General features: G+C 33.1%; 1 pseudogene; it reads right to left on the reverse strand.

Moving 5' to 3' along the window:
- LOC114313964 (amine oxidase [copper-containing] gamma 2-like) overlaps positions 1-12603 on the reverse strand; it is a 45342-nt pseudogene extending 32739 nt beyond the window's left edge.
- Between the last annotated feature and the right edge of the window lie 1682 nt (positions 12604-14285).

Below are 14285 nucleotides of genomic sequence, written 5' to 3' on the forward strand. Positions count from 1 at the left end.
TTCACATCAATGTATTACAATTTAGGAAAAACATAAAACATGAAAAAAAAAAAAAAACAAAACAAAACAAAATAAAAAGGGATAAACTATCAATAAAAATTAATAGTTTAACTTAATTCTCATCAAATCCTATTAAAAATAAATCTTAGTAAAATCGTTGTTAAAAATAATTTTTTTTGACGATTTTTTGCATATGTTGTTACAAATTGACAATTGGTGATTTTTTTGTCACGATTTTTGTAAATTGTCTCTAAAACTTATAATTAGTGATATTTTTCTGTGACATTTTTTAAACTGTCACTGAAAGTTGAAAATTAGTGACGATTTTTTTACACTATTGTTAAAACTTATAATTAATGACATTTTTCGTGATAAAATTTCAAACCGTGGCTAAAAATTAATAATTAGTGACTTTTTTAATAATGTTTATATTGTTAATTCTCATAAGACATATTGAATAATAAGCCCACCTATTAGAATTTATAAGAAAATTACCTAAAAAAAATTAGGTTTCATCATTCAATATATATGGACATGTATGGAAAAGGGTTAATAATCATAATAAAACGTCAAAATTCAAAAATAAGGTATATGTTGAGAATTTAACAGGTTTATGATTTTTGATAGGATTTCCTAAAGGTGAAGCATCAATAAATCTTAAAATATAATTTTGTGAATAGTTTAATCTTCTCTTTTTTCTATAAACCTGAAAGTCTCATTAAAATGAAAACTATATAAAAAGATAGTCACTTACATGTTTGGGTTTAATTTTTTAGGGATAAAAGTGATTTTCTTAAAATGTAAAATTACACATTTGGACAATTTGCACTATAAAAGTTTTGGATTTTCCCTCATTCTAGAACAAATCTCACATTACGAACAAAAACCTAACACTCTAATGTAACACACCAATAACGTAACACTTCAATGTAACACACTAAAAAATACTTTGGTGTACTTTTTATAGACGTAACAACGTAACACTAAAAAAAAAATTCTTTGGTATACTTTTCCCAAACATAACGCTCCAATGTATATAAAAATAAAATAAAAAATTGCAGTGTACTTTTCCTAAACGTAACGCCCCAATTATATATTTGTTCAAAACTTACTAAAGAAGATTTGTACTTCTTTTAGAATGGTTTGAAGAATCTCACATTCTTTTTTTATTATTATTATTGTTACATTGGAGTGTTATGTTTAAGAAAAATACACTAAGAATTTTTTTTTTTTTTTTGTGTTACATTGTAGCGTTACATTTGGGAAAAGTACACTAAAGAACTTTTTTTGTGTGTTACATTAAAGTGTTACACTAAAGAATTTTTTTGAAGTATTACGTTAAGAAAAAATACACTAAAATTTTTTTTGTGTGTTACATTAGAATGTTATACTAAGGAGTTTTTGTATGTTACATTATAGTGTTACATTAAAAAGATTTTTTAGAGTATTATATTAAAATGTTACATTTGGAAAAAGTAGATCAAAAAAAAATTTTGTATGTTACATTAGAGTGTTACACTAAAGATTTTTTTTGTGTGTTATATTAGAGTATTACGTTAAGAAAAAATTTTGTGTGTTATATTAAAGTGTTACGTTTAGAAAAAATATACTAAGGAGTTTTTTTTATGTTACATTAGAGTGTTACAATAAGAAATTTTTTATATGTTACTTTAGAGTGTTACACTAAAGAGTTTTTTTTTTTTTTTTTTTTAGTGTTACGTTTGTAAAAAAATACAATAAGGAGTTTTTTTTTATATGTTAGATTAGTGTTACGTTTGAATATTAATTAATGGAGTTTTCTTAAGTGTGCAAGTGCACACCATGTGCCACTTACACAAAAAGTGTAAGTATAAGGTGTAAGTATAAGTATAAGGTGTAAGTGTAAGGTGTAAGTGTAAGGTGTAAGGTGTAAGTGGGTTGCACATGGTGTGCAACCTCAAAAAAGGTGTAAGTGTAAGGTTTAATTTTTTATAAAAGGTGTAAGTGTAAGGTGTAAGTGTAAGGTATAAGGTGTAAGGTGTAAGTTGCACACCATAACCAAACCCTTAATTAATATCAATGTTACAATAGGGATGAACATCACACCAATAACACCACAAATGAGGTAACATCATATACCTACAAATCACTCCACTAAATCCCCACAAAAAAAAAATAGAAACGTAAAAACCTACCTTACTCAAGCACACCCACCATTAGAGGGGGAAAAAAAACAAAATCACACACAAGAGCAAACAAGTAAACTTTCAAACCCCCAAATGAAGGAACTAGAATATACCCAAAATAAAAAAGACTAATTGGTTTGAAAGAAAACTTCTAGGACTAAATAGAATAACTTTTCTCTAAACGGGATTTATGAGTAATTTTTCATTTTCTAATAAACATGTGCTATTAGAAGTGCTCACAGATCGATTTTTGATAGTTCAATTTGTAGTTTGGACCCACATGCATGTCTGCGGTTTGGAGAAAATTGAACTAACAACCACCCGCAGTGCAGGTTGCTATTTGTGCTGGTAGGATTTGCTAATGTGTAGGCTGTTGGAGAAAATACCAGAAACTAAACTATATTATTGATAAATGATGCAAAGAAAATGAGATACAAATAGATCAGGCTGAGGCACGGATATCTCGTTTTCTTTAAGGAGATCAAGCCCACTGCGGTAGGAAGAATCCAAATACCGATGCAGCAGTCACAATACTATGACTTGTCCCCTCCAGGATACAACAGCCCGACCACTTGTCGTATGGTTCAGGCCAACTCTGCACAAGATGGTGAACCCAAAGCTCCACTAATAAAACACCCTTCTTTGCTAGTAATCTCTCTTGTATAGAAAATAGCTTATCTCTATAGATAGAAAAGAGTAGACTATATATATAGGCTATAAGGACCTTACAGTTACACCAAAAATAATGACCATTAAACAAGAAAATGGTTACACCAAAATAATGACCATTAAACAAGAAAATGGTTACACCAAAATAATGACCATTAACCAGGTTCATGAATTCTATTTAACCTCCATTTATGACCAAGAGGTTACCAAAGAAATAAAACCCCATTATGAAAAAGATAAACCAATAAATAAATATAAGATATTAAAATGGTCCAACAATCCCCCACTCATTTTAATATCAACAAGGATAAAAATAAAAATAAGAGAGATTACCAAACAAAGATAGACTAGTATGCATCATGAAGGTGTGCTCATTGTGAGGTTTACCATAATTCTTCATATTCTTTTTATAAGGCTTCAAATAAGCATTCTTGGAATTATGACCTTTGGGTACGTTATTATTTGCTGAAACAAAGTTTACCTTTGTGGTAGAATTGCTATTACCCGCTTGTGTTATTAATGCATCTTGGCCTCTAGCCTCCTCTTCTACTCGGATGCGAGTGATCAACGTCTCTAAGGAAGTCTCCTTTTGTCTTTTGGAATTCTCTCCAGGATGGTGGTAGCTTGTCAACAAGTCCTGCAACTACCAAGTTGTCACCAATCTTGATGCCTTCAGATCTTACTTCTGCAACTATCATTTGGAAATCTTGTGCTTGTTCTACAACGAATTTTCCATCTACCATTTGGAAGCGAAAAAACCGACTAGCTGCATACTTTTTTGCTCCTGCCTCTTCGGTATCATACTTAGTCTGTAAAGCTTTCCAAATTTTCTTTACGGAAGTGTAAGTGGTGTCATAGTAATCATAAAATTGATCAGCAAGGCAATTTAAGAGATAAAAGCGACATTTATACTCATCTGTATTATAAGAAGCCACTTTTGCTTCATGTGCCTCATAGTCTTCATCATTCATCTCCTCGGTTGGGATTTTGTTCGGATTCTTTTCTGTAAGAACATATGCAACTTTCAAAAGGCTAAGGTAAAAAAGAACTTTTCCTTTCCACCTCTTAAAATGAACTCCTTTGAACTTGAAAGGTTTGTTGAGATCTCCAATTCCATCATTGGTTTTTTCTGGTACTTGTTCCATGTTTGATCTCCTTAAAATTGTTGGAGAAAATACCAGAAACTAAACTATATTATTGATAAATGATGCAAAGAAAATGAGATACAAATAGATCAGGCTGAGGCACGGATATCTCGTTTTCTTTAAGGAGATCAAGCCCACTGCGGTAGGAAGAATCCAAATACCGATGCAGCAGTCACAATACTATGACTTGTCCCCTCCAGGATACAACAGCCCGACCACTTGTCGTATGGTTCAGGCCAACTCTGCACAAGATGGTGAACCCAAAGCTCCACTAATAAAACACCCTTCTTTGCTAGTAATCTCTCTTGTATAGAAAATAGCTTATCTCTATAGATAGAAAAGAGTAGACTATATATATAGGCTATAAGGACCTTACAGTTACACCAAAAATAATGACCATTAAACAAGAAAATGGTTACACCAAAATAATGACCATTAAACAAGAAAATGGTTACACCAAAATAATGACCATTAACCAGGTTCATGAATTCTATTTAACCTCCATTTATGACCAAGAGGTTACCAAAGAAATAAAACCCCATTATGAAAAAGATAAACCAATAAATAAATATAAGATATTAAAATGGTCCAACATAGGCGATTGTGGACGGTTTGCAAATTGGACTTTTTCTTTTAAAAATTCATTTACTATCTAATACACAACACAATTCAAGTAAAATCATTCAAAATCCTAAACTTAGTTAAAAATAATTATTCATTAACTTTTACATTCATCTAAAAATCAAAATGCAATAATAATAACTAGTTGAGAATCAAAATAAATTGTTGCCAAACTTCATTCAAACCCATTAAATAAAATAAAATAAAAACATTTGCAAACTCACACACTCCATAGAAAATGAAAATTATATAATTTATTTAATCCTCAATCTTCATAGAAAAATTCGGTACTCTTTCTAAGAATTTTTTTCAGGAGAAAAATAAAAGTTTTATACCCCTATTTTGTGGAATAAAAAAAATAATTTGTAAAATAAACCTTGAAACTTTACTCAAATGCTGAAAAAAAAAAAAAAAAAAAAAAAAACTGCCACCAACCAATGTTTTAAGAACCAAACTGGACCCACAAAGCGATCTCGATTTTTGACCAACTCGGCGGTTGAATTTTTTTTTTATTTTTCTTCTTTTCTTTTCTTTCTTTCTTATATATATATACCCTAAAATTTTGACTAAAAATTTATACTTTAAAAGTCTCTTGTTATGAGGTGGAGTCTCATTGGAAGGTTGAACATATTATGAAAATCTATTCCTATTTTTAGGAAAAGATTATTCAAAGAGAACCTAAAAATTCAATGTGGAATTAAATCAAATTGTTTGAATCATAGTTTATTAGAGGGAGAGTTGAAAATTTTATTTCCCTCCAAAATTAAATTTAGCATTCAATCAATTTGTTTGGAAAGAATGTTAAATTTTTTAGTTTCTTCAAAATTAGTGACTCTTTATATATATATATATATATCAATTATGATTTTATTAAATATTATTAGTAAATACTATGCAACATTTTTTATTATTATTTCAGTTCTTATATAAATTTTTATTTATTTATGATTTATATTTATATAATATTAATTATGACGTCACAGTTCAATTGTTTCGACCTGACGGTTGAACTAGTGACCTATCCACCCAGTCTTTTTTTTGGTTCGCTCACCAGTCCGGTTTTCAAAATATTGCCACCAACTTTATCTTTCTCTTCTACAAAAGTTACAAGAAAATCTAACAATCTAGATTTAAAATTAAAAAAAAAAATTATAAAGATACAAGCGGGTGAGTGTGGGTGCGGATAAAACCCACGACTTGCCCTCAACCTTAACCCGCATCCGACTCTAATGATTCTACAAATCCGTCCAAATAAGTAGAAGCGGTTCAGGTTGGATAATTTTTGCAGATCGAATAACCCTATGCCTAACCCTAAGCGCTACTATGAGGATTTTTCATTAATTTACCCTTTCTTTATTGGTTCTGAGTTATTATTATTATTATTTTAATGATAGGAGGAGGATATTGTTATAGTTTTTTTAAGGGTATTTATATACAAGTCCTAATTTATAAACTTGTACTCTATCAATGACTAATTAAGATTTTTTAGACCTTCAAGTCCCATTAAATTTTTAATAGTCGGAATTACATTTCAAACAATGATTGTTCATCATTTATAATTATCTATACAGGAACATAATAATTTAACATTTATTTTGATAATAATAACGTTAAATTTAAAACATCAACTTTCAAATTGAATTTTTTTTAAAAAAAAAAATTATGTGCAAAATAAAAAAATTAAAAAAAAACTATTTTTTTTTTTGAAAAACTAAATTATTTTTTTGTGCAAAATTAAAATTTTATTTTTATAAAGGAGCATAATAATGGAACATTGATGTGCAAAATTTTAAAAAAAAATTAAATGAAAAAAATGATAATGTTTTCAGTTTTAAAACTAGAAAAAAATTGTTAATATTCTCAGTTTTATTGGATAGTTGAATCAAACCAATAAATAGAAAGGCAAAAATGTTAATCTCATACTTTTTTTTTATCAGTTAGTAAAACAATTATCTGAAACATTACTATGCAAAATTGATAATATTCTTAGTTTTAAAAGTTAAAAAAAATTGACAATATTCTCTATTTTACTAAATAGGACTTATTGGTTCAAAAAATCTTAAATAAAACTTGATTTACCATAACATTTATAAATAAGAATTTTAGGTAATTAATTTATTTTTTAAATAAACTTAAGTTTGCATCTTGTAATGGTTCTATTAAAAAAAAAGAAAAGAAATGTTTGTTAAAAAAATAATAAAAAAGAAGGTAAAAGATCCAGACCCCCTTTTCCCTCCACCCCTTGTCTCCCTCTCTCTCTTATTGGTCAGATTTTCTTTTTTCTTTTTCTTTTTATTTTTTTCCTTCTCCTCCATTCACCACTCGCCACATGTGTGAAGTAGTAATTGGAGGGGGTCTCTATCAAATCCCCCAAAAAAAAGAGTACTATTGTTGGCTTATTTTTCCTACAAAGGAAAATATCATAAATGCGAGCGTGCCAGCAAGGATTGAAAAATCCTTACAAATTAAATTCAAGTCAATTATCAAGCGATTTGTTGACGGTTCTTTTGCCTCAACGAAGAGGACTTCAAAATTGTCAAGTGTAGAGAAAAGAAAAGGTAAAAGAAGAAAAAGGGACGGAGAAAGGTGATTGAGTGAACAATCGAAGTAATAATTACTTACCTCTACTCCTATGCTTCGAAAAGAAAGTGCATAAAATGTTTCGAAATGGAAATGCTGAAAATAAATGCTTCGAAATATAAATCTATGTTAAACTATTCCTAAGATAAGAAAAGTGACAAGAAATATTAAAATCAATTGTCTTTGATTTCAGTTCTGGGATCTTTTACAATGTAGTCATTAATGGCTATTTATAGAAGAAAAAATACAGCAATAACTACTTAGTAACTACTCATTTCTTCCATCTTCATTCCTGTCTTGCCATGTGTCATTCCACTCATCCATTTTATCCCCCCACTCATCCACTTTGTCCTTCATATTCTCCATTATCTCTATAACTTCTTTTAACTTCCAAATGAATAAGAGAATGCCACGTATCCTACAATTATATAAATAATAATAAAATTACAGATTTATAGTGCTAACAACTATGCACACTATCCCCAAAAAAAAAAGCATAAATTTGAATTTGAAAGTAACCTAACTCATAAAAATCTTTCATTACAATTGTGAAATGAGTTGGATCAATTTACAAAGAGTATACAACTTTGCTTAGCACACATACATTTACACTTCTAAACACACACTTTTAGAGAGAGTGAATGCTTATTTTTTTCTCAGAAGTATAATTTTATCATAAAAAAGTAAGATTTTTTTTTTATCACAAAAAATATACTTTTTAACACAAAAAACATAATTTTATTATTCATAATATTTATCACAAAAACCGTAACTTTCACTATAAAATTATAAATTTTATTATGACATATAATATTTTAATAGTGCACATTATAATTTTTTAAATTAAAAAGAAAATATGTGGATAAATTACCAATAAGTCTTAATAAGTAGATTTAATTCTCATCAAATCCTATTGAAATAAGTCTTAGTAAAATGGTCATTAAAAATAATTTTTTGTGACATTTTTTACGTATATCGCTAAAAGTTGATAATTAACGATTTTTTTTTTGTTACGGTTTTAATAAATTGTCACTAAAACTTACTATTAGTGAAGTTTTTCTGTGACGAATTTTTCAAATTGTCGTTGAAAATTAAAAATTAATGATTTTTTTTTGTGACGATTTGTCACGAAAACTTATAATTAGTGACATTTTTTATGACAAAAATTTTAAATTGTCGTTAAAAAATAATTATTAGTGACGTTTTTTAAGAATATAATTAAAAATATCATTAATTATTATAAGATGTATTAGATAATAAGCCTACTTTTAAATAAGACATACATAAATTCTCAAAAAATATTTTCGTTTATATGTAGTATTCCAAGAAAAGAAGGCATGATCAAGATTGGTCATTACAGACCACTGCAAAGAGTACATTCCAAGAAAAGAAGGCATGATAAAGATTGGTCATTATAGACAGTTGGAAAGAGTACCGTCCATTATTGAGTTCCTATGCCTTCGTTTTTGAGTGGGTTGTGATTGTGGCTTTGGTTTTGGTTTTTCAATTTTTTTTTTTTTTTAAATTATTATTTTAGTTTGAATTAAAAAATTTTGTTTGTAATGAATTTTTTGATTTTTTTTGTTTTTATGAGAGAACAATTAAAATGATTATAATTTAAATATAACATTTTATTTTATTATTTTGTGACCATTTTAATCCCATGCTTTGATGCCAAATGAAGCCATGGGTTGGGTCCAAGCAAAATAGTATATTAAAAAATTGGGTACATCTCAAAACTTGAGGGTTCACGGTGTTTATTACGTTAAAATATTTACTTTGTAAAGTTTTCAATATATAATATTTATAAAAAATAATAAATCAATTTAATAATAATTTTTTCATTTTATCGTATTTCTCTAAAAAAATTGATGAGCTATTTAGAAAAATATATTTATCTTTCATTTTTTCGAATATAAATGTAATAAAATTAAAAAAAAATTACAATTATTAAATCAGAGTAACCTTTTTTTTAATATAAATGATAAATATTAAGGAATTTACAAAACAAATTATTTAAATTATCAAAACTGAATCTGTGATAAACTTCACTAGACTCTCAAATTCTCTAAAATTAAAATGTAAACTCGAGAGACTGCACAACTCCATGTGACAATACCACCAAGACACGGTCACGGGCTTGCTCCATCTGTTAGAGAAATCCTAAATATTTATATCGATTTTTTTATCATTATTTTTAGTTATGATACATGATAATATTAGTTATGATATTTGTGTGAGTGAATTTCTGATCACACTGTCAACTTAGTATTTAGCTGGAGAGCACTGGCAGAATAGATGGCGTCTGAATGACCTGCAACAGAAAGAGATGATTCCGGCGGTGGTTCGTCCATCCGGGGGCACTCCGACGATCAAGTCAGTTATTCCAAAGATAATCAATAGTGCTTAACTCACTATTCAGAATATAAATTGCGTACCTTAGACCCATGGGGGTGCCTCTCTTTTATAGCCAACACTTACCTAATCCCAATAGTAGCCTAGCTTCAATTGATTTAGGATTGCTACTAATCTTGGACTCCCAATAGGATTGGGATAAACTCTCTAAGAGTCTTATCTTTATCCAAACTGAAATCCTTTCTCATTCTAGGACTCTTGTCCCTTATCCGCTTATCTCGGATTCCGATATCTTCGGAGATAACCTTGGCTTAGAGGAGATCACCTCGGCATCACAACCAGGACACGTAGCACCTCGGCTGGCACGTCGGCGTCACCTTGACCACGTGTTGGTACTCAAAAAATATATCCCCACAACTGCCCCCTAAGTTCTATTACCTTGGCATCCTGAGGTGATGGAACCTATACCAGTTCTTCCTTTTAGAATGTCGGCTAAGCTCACTTCCTTATTCATTGCCGAAGTAACAACTCGCTGACTTAGTTTGACCAAGCCCTATAGTCTGCTCTTTATCAATGCTTTAGAACCTCTAATCAGGGTTGTTCTTCTCAACCTAGATCATTCTCCAGGCCGACATGTCTTCTATAGAACATGAATTCCAAGAGCTCCTTCACGCGTATGAGATGTTATGCATAGTAACTCAACCGTTTTGGACACACGTTTACCCCTTATTGGATCGTACCTGTTATGCGCTTGTAAGTCGAATTCTTCTCGCGTGCACCGTCTGACGCATATGCTCTTTTAGGCACATTAATGGCCTCTTTGCCGCCGTTTTTGCGTTGTAACAAAACTTCCTTCCTCCCCCCCTCTTTTCACTTTTCACCATAGTTTCTGAAGCTTTTTCTCTCTCTAGTTTTTTTCCAAAGATCTGCCATTGTTCAAGCTCTCCTAGCTCTGCAACTTGTTGTATTCATCTCCTCCGGCGTGCTTTTTACCACTTTGTCGCTTCTGCAACCGTTGTCTGACATCGGCGATCCTCACACCGGTTTCACTTTGTCTAGTAAGCCACTATTCCTCCTGATTTTAGTTTCTGAGAAAGCTTTTCCTTATTACCTATTGTTATTGTTGTTCTGCTCAAGTTTTTGATTCATAAATCACGTATTTGAGCACATTACGATTTTGCTTTTGCCCAATTTATGTCCTGAATTCACACTGTTCATACATTTCGTTGATTTTTTCCATTGTTCTTGGCCTGACATACCTGCGCGAACTTTTGTCTTGTGTTTCTTGATGATCCACCACTGTTCTTGATTCTGAATTATCGTTTTTGTTTGTATTTTCTGTATTTTCTCCAGATTCGTACCTTCAATCTTTGTTCCCATAGATCTAGGTTTGGGATTTGTTTGTAGAACCCATAAATCCTTAGGAAAAACTGAAACAATTCCACAGATTCTGTGTATTTTTGAATTTTCACCGAGGTCCCTAAAACCCTAAAAAACACTCCCTTCTGAAACCCGACTCTTCCAGTTAATCCGACATCATGGGTATGTGGAAGCATAGAGTAGATACCCCAACCAAACTAGAGTACTTTAGGCGAGAGTTTTCTATTCCTGCCGACGTCCACCTTAGGTTGGCAGGGGAGGAAGACTCTATTATGCCCAACGTAAGCCTTATGCCTTTCCTAGTTGTGGCTTTTGTCGAAAGTAGGCTTAGGTTTCCACTTGATCCCCTTTCCGAGAAGTCCTTCACTACTACAAATTGAACCCAATGCAACTTGCCAACAATTCTTACCGAGTTATCAATGGCATAATTACCTTAGCCAAAAATAAAAACGCTAGGGTCACCCTTGTCGATATTCAGTATTGTTATACCATGTGTCGCCTGAAATTCGAAAAAGGCCATATCTACTACCTCAAGCCGAGGTCCACCGAGTACAAGCTCATTGCTGACCTTCCGACTCAAACAAGGGTGCTGGAGACGATTACTTCATCGTCTCGGGCAGCTGGGAGTTTCAGCCCAACGATGACCTCCACCTTTATCCTCTAAGCCGAACAGTTTTCGGGGAAGGAGATGGTAAGGGCCAAGTGTCATTTTTTACTCTTTTTTTCTAAAGTTCTCAATACTTTGTTCTAATGTCTGTGCTCTTCTTTTTGCAGTTCTTCCACAGCGACCAAAGGGCTTCCGCAAGTCTTTCTTCCCCAGTAAGGATTTGAAGATGCTACTTGACTTGCCTGTCCATACACGGAAGGCCCCTTTGCTACTCAATTTTATTCCTACCTATAAGTCGGCTCTTCCCGACGTCCCAAAGAGGAAAAAAAGCCTATCTCCCCCTTCTGCCACAACTCTACAAACCGCCTCCATATCTCAGCCAGACCAAGGATGGACTTCTGATCCAGTGGAGTAGCCGTCAACCACGGCTCCATACCTGATCCCACCATCTCAACGCCAACACCAATGCCGGCGCCGAACTGTTTTTGCTGCCGAGATGGGCTGCCAGAAAGTAGTTGCTAAAGATCTCTTGGCCAACATTCCATCCAACGTAGACGCCCAACCAGCGTAGTCCCAGCCTCCACAAAATTCAAAGCCAAAAAGGATCAAGAAGGCTCAGCCAAAGGCAGCAGTAACTCAGATTGACACTGAGGATACCTTGCCAATTTCGAAATTGGCTTCAAGCAAGAAAACTACCTCCGTCCTTAAGAAGAGGTCTGCTGAGGCCGAACCATCTCAATCAATTCGGTCTAAAAGGCCGAGGTCAGAGTCTGCCACAGCATCGGGCTCCATGAAGGCTGGTACCCCCTAGGCTCCACTCATTACTTTGAGGGACAGACCAGTCTTTGTTGAGGATAGTGCCGACAACATCAACGTCGGTGTTGTCCTTTCCATAGCCTTGCTCCTCCCGGGGGATCTTGACCGCAACGCCGAGATTACTGAGCATGAGAACTTCGCCTTGATGCTCAAGCGTTCTGTTCAAGTAAGTTTTCACACTTGGGATCTTTCTTTCTTTTTTGTACTTAGAAAATTTTTCAATAACTTCTGCTCTGTTCACTTTCAGGCCATCTAGCATGCTCATTCCTTCTCAATGCAAGCCTTTGAGAACCGGAAGGAGCTAGCCGACAAGAAGAGGGAGGTCTCCAGTCTGCAGAAGACCAATAAAAGCTTACAATAAAAAATGAAGACTTTGGCAGACCAGGCCGAGGTTGCTGTCAAAGCCAAAGACGTGGCCGAGGAAAAGGCAAAGGCCGTTAATGCCATAAAGAAGGTTCTTGAGGCCCAGAGAAAAGAGGCTGAGGAAAAAACGGCCGAGGCCCAAAAGGAACTCCAAAACGCCTTGGCCACCAAAGATGCTGAGCTCAAGGCCTCTGATGAGAAGGGATACAATGAGAGGGTGGCCGATGTCACGACAGATTATGAGAAACAGGTCAAGCAAGCATGCAACAAGGGGTTCACCCTTGGTTGGATGACTTTGCTGAAAAAGATTGAAATCCCCGATGACTCCCCCCTCAGGAACACCGATGTCCTTCCTCTGCCATTCCCCCCAACTCCAAGCCAATCCAACGACGATTCTGAGTCTGAGGAGGAGGCTTTGGTGAGGAAGTCAAAAGAAGCTGCTGGGGCCAAGTCTCCTGGTCAAAATGAGCAAGTCTTGGACTTGACTCAAGATGAGGAGGGTGAGGAGGTTCCTATAGATACTGCTCCTGAGAAGACGACATCGGACGTGCCTATCGCCGACAAGAGCCTTGATCAAACCCTGGAAGAAATAGACGCCGAGCTAGCAACTGAAAAAGCAGCCGAGATGCCTTCTCAGCAGTCATCTGAACTCCAGGCCCAACCTCCTCAAGACGCAGAAGAGTCTTAGTTTCAATGTTTTTTCTTTTGCTTCTGTACTTTTGTTTTTTTTCTTTTTGGAACAATTGTAAGCTGTTTACATGGCCGATGTGCCTTCTTTTGTAATCTCTGAACAATTACTCTTTTGGTAGGCCGAAGTGCCCTCTTTTGTACATAAATGCAACTTCTTTTCTTGAATGCTTGTATCTTTGTCTTCTTTTTACTGCTCTTGCATGATTTCATACTTAGAATTTTTTGCATATCTTCAATACACACCTTATCTGTGTAATTTTCTCGAGGTGAAACACTTCGGCTATATCCACCAACGGTTTACATCAGCAAGTACATAAGTACTCAGTTTATTACTACCTTGGTTTTAACTTGTAAATTTTTCAGAAATTTCAACAAGTGTTGGACATAACCTTAGTTTAACTTCAACTTGTAAATTTTTCACAAATTTCAACAAGTGTCAAACATAATCTCGGTTTAACTTCAGCTTATAAACTTTTCTCAAGTTTCAACAAGTGTTAAACACGATTATGGTTTAACTTCAACTTGTAAACTTTCCACAAGTTTCAACAAGTGTTAAACATGATTTCGGTTTAACTTCAACTCGTAAACTTTTCACAAGTTTCAACAAGTGTTAAACATGATCTCGGTTTAACTTCAACTTGTAAACTTTTCTCAAGTTTCAACAAGTGTTAAACATGATCTCAGTTTAACTTCAACTTATAAACTTTTCACAAGTTTCAACATGTGTTAAACATGATCTCGGTTTAACGTCAACTTGTAAACTTTCTCAAGTTTCAACAAGTGTTAAACATGATCTCGGCCTAACTTCAACTTGTAAATTTTTCACAAATTTCAACAAGTGTTAGACATAATCTTAGTTTAACTTCAACTTGTAAATTTTTCTCAAATTTCAAC

This window comes from Camellia sinensis, chromosome 13 (genome assembly GCF_055761805.1).
Source record: "Camellia sinensis isolate YWXY chromosome 13, ASM5576180v1, whole genome shotgun sequence".
Classification (NCBI taxonomy): domain Eukaryota; kingdom Viridiplantae; phylum Streptophyta; class Magnoliopsida; order Ericales; family Theaceae; genus Camellia; species Camellia sinensis.